The sequence below is a fragment of the Ascaphus truei genome, chromosome 3, assembly GCF_040206685.1.
Source record: "Ascaphus truei isolate aAscTru1 chromosome 3, aAscTru1.hap1, whole genome shotgun sequence".
Lineage (NCBI taxonomy): Eukaryota > Metazoa > Chordata > Amphibia > Anura > Ascaphidae > Ascaphus > Ascaphus truei.
The window spans coordinates 422406822-422414780 of record NC_134485.1 but is presented as its reverse complement, the minus strand read 5'-3'; positions in this window follow the sequence as shown (position 1 = coordinate 422414780).

Sequence of the window (7959 nt, the reverse complement as noted above, 5' to 3'; positions counted from 1 at the left end):
GGCAGCTCCCTGCACACAGTCACTGGGCAGGCAAATGTACAACTCTCCCCCCCCCCTCCCTTCTCCTATCACCCCCCTACCTTCTCCTATCACAGAAGGGGACGGGACACCGCGCATACAGAAAAGCCAGGAGCAGGAAGGAAGACACACACTCACCGTGTGCTCTGCACAAAGCAGAAGCCCTGCCCCCGGCTTCCTCTGACCTGCAGCCAATCACCTGCAGCCCGGCCGGCATGAAGGAGGGATGGTGGGGAGGTGAGGGATAATTGGAGGGATGGTAGGGAGTGATGATCGGAGGGATGGTGGATGGTGGGGAGGATAATCGCGGTGCCCCTCTTGGCAAGCCACGGTGCACCAGGGCGCCGCGGTGCACAGATTGGGAACTACTGGCTTAGCATACAATGCTTCCACTGCCGCCAAGGATTCTGGGTTGTGACATTCTAATAAGCATCGATAGTGCGGGACTTTTTGCTTCTTATCCATTTTAAAGCAGCACAAAAATTTAAATAATAAGTTTTTTCTTTTTAATAATCAGTTCTGTAGTATTACACAATACTGCATTTTTTATTATTGTTATTATTCAACTCTTAATGCCATTTGTAACGAGTTTTAAAGCATCCTTTGATTTCTATAGCAGGTTTAGCCCACCTCCCAAGCAGTTCAATATATGAACTGTTTGTGATAATTTGTTGCCAATATTCCCAGCAGTTTGAGCTATAAACAGTAATAATAGAGAATGTTACCTTAGTAATATAAGGATACATTGTAGCTGCTGAGTTATATTAACTGAAGCAGCCATCATGTTAGTAACACATAATGATTTTGATAGATTTATTACAGGAGCAGCAAACGATTGCCAGTTTAGGTAAGAATGTAGAATTAGACATTTCCACATGCTTTACACAAACAAATAAGAAAAAAGAAAGGGGGAATAAAGTTTTGCTGCTTTAACATGGACCCATATAAGCTTATGCCTGTCATATTACACAGATTCACAGCCCATGTTAAAGAAGTGCATATCCAGGAAACCTACTCACAGACAGCTTTTTTTTTTTTTTAAATTGAAGCCCAGGTGGTGAAAGTGTTCACCCTAAAAAAAAGTGCTTGTGGTCTACAAAGGGTACCAGGTGCGCTCCACTGGTGACTGTCTTTTCCGCAGATCAGGTCAGTCCATGACTTTATCATTATCTCATCAGCAAGAAGGCCATGAAGAGTCCTGATGTTACACTTGACGTCTTCATCTGAAGATTCCGACGTCCTTCCTGTTCCCTCCTCGGCCAGAAGGTCAGACAGGGGGGGTCCAAGACTTGAGGGTGTTCAGCCAAGAGGCTTACTAGCCCAACTCAGTCTTTTCCCAAAGGAGAGGCGAACACCGACCAGCACTCAGTCTTTCTCTCTCTGCAGAAAGGTAGGTGACTGTTAACCCAACACCAAAACAAAACAAATCCATGGTGCGAGTGCTTCAGTGCACTCACAAAAGGGATTTGCATGTCCTTACCCAGAATCCCTGGCTGCAGTAGCATACTTAATAATAATAATATGTTCTTGTATAGCGCTGCTGGTTGTATGCTTTACAGAGACATTTTGCAGGCACAGGTCCCTGCCCCCTGGAGCTTATAACCTATGTTTTTTGGTGCCTGAGGCACAAGGAGATAAAGTGACTTGCCCAAGGTCACAAGGAGCCAACACCAGGAATTGAACCAGGTTCCCCTGCTTGAAACTCTGTGCCAGTTAGTGTCTTTACTCGCTGAGCCACTTCCTCTCCCATAACTCTCAATGTATTACTTCCTGGTAAAACATTTTATAAATAAATAAATAATTATGCTAAGAGATGATGGGGAAAGGCAGGTTTGTGGACCTGTCTAAGATGTGAACGTGCTCACAGGTGGTATTTTTGTTTGCTGCACGGTGGAGGGTTTCTGTCACATTTTTTACTCACCATAACTTACTTTGTGTCTGCTTCAGAATACTGTAATATTTGTTACAGATACAATACCAGTCTATGTCACAACCCCCACTTTTACTATAAATGCACGAAAAATAAATACCCTTTCTTATACAAATAAGGATTTGTCGGCATTCTGTAGTAAATAACTTGTAATCTTGGTTATGTTACAGTAGTTAACAATTTGCAGGTACAGTATAATGTGGTAACGTTTCTTACTATCGGCTGCCTAGATTTTTTTGAGCAAAACATGTAACTAAACCCATCGTATATGTATTTATTTAGCAACAGCAGCAATAGGTCAAATATACAGTACAATTGTACTGTAAATGACAGTGTTTAGTGCAGTATTACTGATACATGTGCTACTACTGTATTATGTTTTTTTTCTTCTCTCCACTGCTTATATCTGGCTGCACCCTGGTAGTTTCTGATAATATATGTCTGCATACTCTTTATAAACGTGCCACTTTTTAATGTTTCTAAATGATGTGTGATGTGACAATGAGCTGACGTTTGGATTGATGTTTATTCACTTTGAACAAGATCATTTGCATGTTGTAGCATTGGGAATTAGACATATATATGATCTTGTACATTCTGTGACCATTCTGTACTCTTTTCTTCAGTGGGTTAAAATGAAGGTTTGACCATATTATAGAAGATGCATCTTGTGCCTTGTATCTTTTGCGAGTCTCACTGCTTTGGAGTCAGTCACACTTATTTCTAGCATCAATAATCTAATAGGGGTAAATTCTAGTAATGTGAATTGCTATTGTCTTAGTCAAATTGAGCTTTTTGACAAGGCAGTAAGTAGAAAACAAATTGCAACTTTCCCATATTGAGATTCCAATTTTTTTTTACATATCACATGAATTTGCAGAAACAGAATAAAATAGCTTTTAAAAAAATTCCTTTCCGCATGGTTCGGAAATGCCAGAAGGGATTTTACAATCTGGTGAGATTACTTTTCATGGGAGAAGAGCTCTTGCCTTCTTTGGTCCAAAACCCCAAAATCTCACTGTCTCAGCTCTTAGAGGCTTACATCTTTGCTCAATGTATCAAGGCCCTTTGTACCAGTTTTGCTTTGTATGAGTTTCAAAAGAAGGAGTCGGCGAAGGGATTTGTGACATAGCTATTCTAATATCAAATTTAACATTTTTTCCCTTTTTATTAGCAAAGGTCTGAGGAACCGTACATTTCCCAAGCTATCAATGTGAATCAGATGTATGAAATGCTTTCTTATTGCAGACAAGAGCAGAGAATGGTTAAGTGCGTCACAATAAACCTTTCTGTAATCTTTCTTTAGGTTGATTTCCCCACCCCATGGTGTTCATAAAGGAAATTCACACATAAACTGCACTGTACCATCATTTCCATAGATCTTTTGCTTTTAAAGTATACAGTATTACTAAGACAAATGCAATGGAACAACAAATACTTAAAACAAGACATGATATTTACACTTCTCTGGACGCATAAACCCCCAGTATAACTTACCTTCTCTAGATAGATTCCCATCGGTAATAAGGGTATTGCAGCCAAGGGCAAACTTAATATTTGAATGAATTTCCAAGCTTCACTTCAGTAGATTAGATATTTAACAGACAAAAAAGGATATACAGTATTACAATAGTACTACTGTATATAATATAACATGTATGTACACACAGACTATACTGTATACAGGGTCCCTACACACACATTACTTGTGATCTCTAGTCTGTATCCCTCCTCTTATACGGCTTATTTTAAAACAGAGGGTTTGTAAAAAAAAATGTTTTATATCCTGAGGGATTGATTAAACTGTGTTGCTACGTTGTTAACATATGAGCCTTGATTAACTGTGTTGTTCTCATTGTATCGTATGGTAGTGAAAATAGCACAATATATTTGTTTGCTCCTTTGGGGATCAATAACAGAGTGGACACATCTGGCTCATTTTTACTCAGAATAAACAGAAGTGACCAGGCGGTATGAACCCTTTACGAGACAGAAGGCCCATGCAAAGCAGTGACTTACAGTTCAATCTGGCACTGAAGGGGTTAGGAGGGAATATGATTTGAATTGCAGGAGCACAGTTCACAAATAAGTTTTAATTAATGACGAGCATTTTCACTGGTGTTTTGGTTATAAAAAAAATCAGGTGGGGGGTGGCGGGATTTATGGCCTTTGCATACAGCCAGAGGTGGGGAGGGGTTGGAAGGTTGACATGGCTCTCTGGTCTGCAAACTCCCCTTTATGAAGGTGAGTCAGCATATATGGCATCCTCCATCTCCCAGAGAAAATGGCATGGAAATCTTTGGGAAGCCATGGGAATGAGTACCTCTGCCTCCACTCAGTCCAACCATTCGTAGTCAAGGAGATCCATAACTCGGCTCATGTGTGCCTGGCACAAGGGGTGACAGACACTTGGGGACTCCAAAATCCACCACCCACCGCCTTATTAAGAAGAAGGGGTTCGGTCAAGAGGTCCTTCCAAACCGCCACTCCTTGCCTAGACATAGAGACCATGCTCCAGGCCTTGAGTGACATAACTTACCTGGTAGTATGCCGGCAGCACTGAGAGCTTTCTAACAAACTCCTCAGGTTTAATGAGAAACAGTAGCCAGTCATTGCCTATATTGTGCAGCTGACAAAGGAAGCTGGAGGACAAATGGCACCACTGCGAGAAGGGCCAGCATACAGGTATCTTGACAGGTATTGGAGGTGGAAGGTGTGCACCTGGGATTGCACACACTACTCCCTCAGGGAGAAACGCAACACCTGCAGAGACACAATGCTTTCCCATTCAGAGAAAGTCCAGTAACCTCCTCAGGATTCTGTTGATGAATTCAGGGGTCGGACCCGGTCGGGCTAGTTGATTCTCAGAGCCATTCCCCTGAGGGAAAGCCTTTTTGTAAGACCCTTCCATGATAGCAGACAACCGAGACCACGGCCCTCTAGCTCCGACAAATTGTCTGGGACTTTGCTCTCAGCGGACAGGTAGACTCCCAGATACTTAATAGCATCATCCTCCCATGAGATATTACGGACCATGGGAGGTAAGGAGTCTATCTGTATGGACCCCGCTAAACAGCCTGAGCATTTTAACTAGTTGATACGAATTGAAGAGGCCCGCTTTATAGACCTCTCGGCACGTTGATGCGTGCTCCAGATCAACTAGGTCCTGGGCCACGAGAAGTGCGTAAATCAGCAAAGGCTAAAAGAATTATGCACATGCCCGGTTTGTTCCAATAATTTTTGGTTCGACACAGGTTTCTTTGCAGTTCCAAATATCATTTATTCTTCTAGAGGCAGTTATAATAAGCTTCAAGCATAAACAGGCATTTCCGGGTTAAGAATGGAGAATAGTTTCTTGGGCAATGTATTTTTTGTTTTGATGCATCTACTCTAAAACATGATTCATATAGTTATTTCCTAGCTACTACATTAACATATTCATGGACTATTAAGCGGTAATAATATTAGAAAGCCGAAAGTGGCGTATCATAACAAAAATAATATACAGCCTATGCTTGAGTCCCCAGATTTGCTATGACTCTGCATGTTCAAGAATTCTGACTCACAGCATAAACTGGTATCTATATACATGCAATCTGCTGAGCAGCAAGTCTTGGCCTTGGTGTTATCAATGCCTGTGATGTTACTCCAAGTCTTCCTGTAATGTATTCTGCATATCAAGACTTAAGTTATTACTGCATTCTGTCTCAGAGATGGTACACTCTAAAAATCAGTCGTGCCTCAGGTCTGCTACCCGTCCAAGACATTACCGCAATAATTCCAGGTTGCCAAGATCTCACATCAAGCCAGGGCCTGATCACCCGGAGGTCTCTCCTGAGGGGGGGATACTATAAGGTTTCCAGTCCAGAGTTTTGTTGGATCGTGCCCTTACTTGGCTGTTGTGGCCATCTTGGGTCCTGGCAAGTCTTTTCATGAACTTCCTGAATTGGTAACTGCTGTTCCAGGGCTTAAATAGCTGTCAGTGTCTCCCAGCCCCTGCCTGAATTTCTTTGTGAGCCTGCCATGTTCTTGAGCCCTCCCTGTTCTTTTGGATTTCCTGTTGCCGACCTCAGCCTGTTGCCCCGACCACCACTCCTGTACCGCCTGCCTTGACACCAACCTGTACCCAGACTTGCACCTTTGCCACCTGCCTTGACCTCTGCCTGGATATCGACTACTCTAACAGGACTCTGTCCCCTGGCTCTGGTTGGTGATCTTACCTCAGCCCTGCGAGTCCATTCCTATTCAGAGACGAGCATCGTTACATCATCGAACTGGCTGGATATTGAACATCTTGGCCTTTAAAGAAAGAGCCAATATTCAATATTAATATTCAAACCTTACATTATGAAATCCTGAGTTTTTTTAGGATTTGGGGTGAAAAAGCATGACATTGAGTACAGTACTTTACATTATGACTGCATTTTGACTGCATTATGACTTTACATTGAATATGTCATGAGAAATAGCCACGCTTACATCCCGTGATGCAGTCGACAATCAGCAACCGGCAGTTGCAGCTGTATAGTACTGTACAGTGTGCTTGTCACAGTATTTCTGCACATGCGTGTCACTATGGAACCTGGTTGAAAAGCATATGCATGTCACAGTATTTCTGCGCATGCGTGTCACTATGGAACCTGGTTGAAACACATATGCGTGTCACAGTATTTCTGCGCATGCGTGTCACTATGGAACCTGGTTTAAAAGCATATGCGTGTCATAGCATTATTGCACTATGGAACATGGTTGAAAATAAAATTACTGTACGGTAGTTGCATGAATTACAGTACTGTACATTACCTGATGGTGTCGCTAGATGGCCAAAGGATGGCATATAGTAGGTTACCACAGTGACACTTGATGTGTTTATTGCCTACTGTGTATTGTAATGCACATTTTATTTTAATGCATATTTGCTTTATATTGTTTCAACAAAAATGGGAAAAAGCCTTCATCCTAGCAGGGCTATGTATAACTTTTATTTTCTAGATTTAAATATATGTATATTTCAATGAGATATTTAAATATATTTAAATTACATTAGTACTTTATGCATAGTACTACTGTAAGTGTATTTAATATAAATCTAAAGAGTAAAAACATTAACACACCAAAAAGTATTTTAAAAAAATGAAATGTTTTATTTGCACATGCTAAAAAAGTAAAAATGAATTATACAAAAATAAAAAGTTGTCTCTTCTTCCAAATTTACAATCTCCTTGTATTTTCTTCTTCGCACTGGCTGGCTCCTCTTGTACATCTTTATCTATAAAGAAAGAGACACAATTCAATATTAATAATCGCACATTACATTCTGCAATCCTGATTTTTTTGGGGGGGTGGGGGGGTGGGGGGTTGGGGAGAAGGGACATGGCATGGGGCACAGTACTTTACATTATGACTACACATTGCTACACATGAAAACATTATTAAACCATAACATCATTATTAAATCCTCAGGTTTATTGTGGTTGGGGGAGAAAAAACATGGCATGGGGCATAACACCTTACATTAGGACTAGGGGCTTACATTAGGTTTTTAAGGGTTTGGGGAGAAAGGACATGGCATGCATGGATTTCAGTACAGTGCATTACCTGACATTATTGCTGGATGAGTTTCCTGCGCCAATGGAGGTGTTTCCTGCGCGTTGTCTTCTCTTCGCCCAGCTCCAGACATACAAAACATAATAGAAGCATTAAACAATTAAATAATATTTTTTTTTTAAATAACTTTTTTTTATTATATTAAAAACATTTCTGGTGCATATTTATTTATAAATTAATTTAATACATGAAGTCGGCGCCCAAACCGTTGGACTTCCAGGCAACAGCCTTTCTATGCCTTAAAAGGGCGTTGATGGTGTTTTTCACGGTTTTGTAAATAAGTGCGTTCATATTGTAATGATGCTTGATTTCTTCCATAATAGTTTTCCGTAAATTATCAGGAAGCCCATACTTGCACCTATTGCCATCATAATCAACATGTTGGCTCCACTTGCAGTACAGCT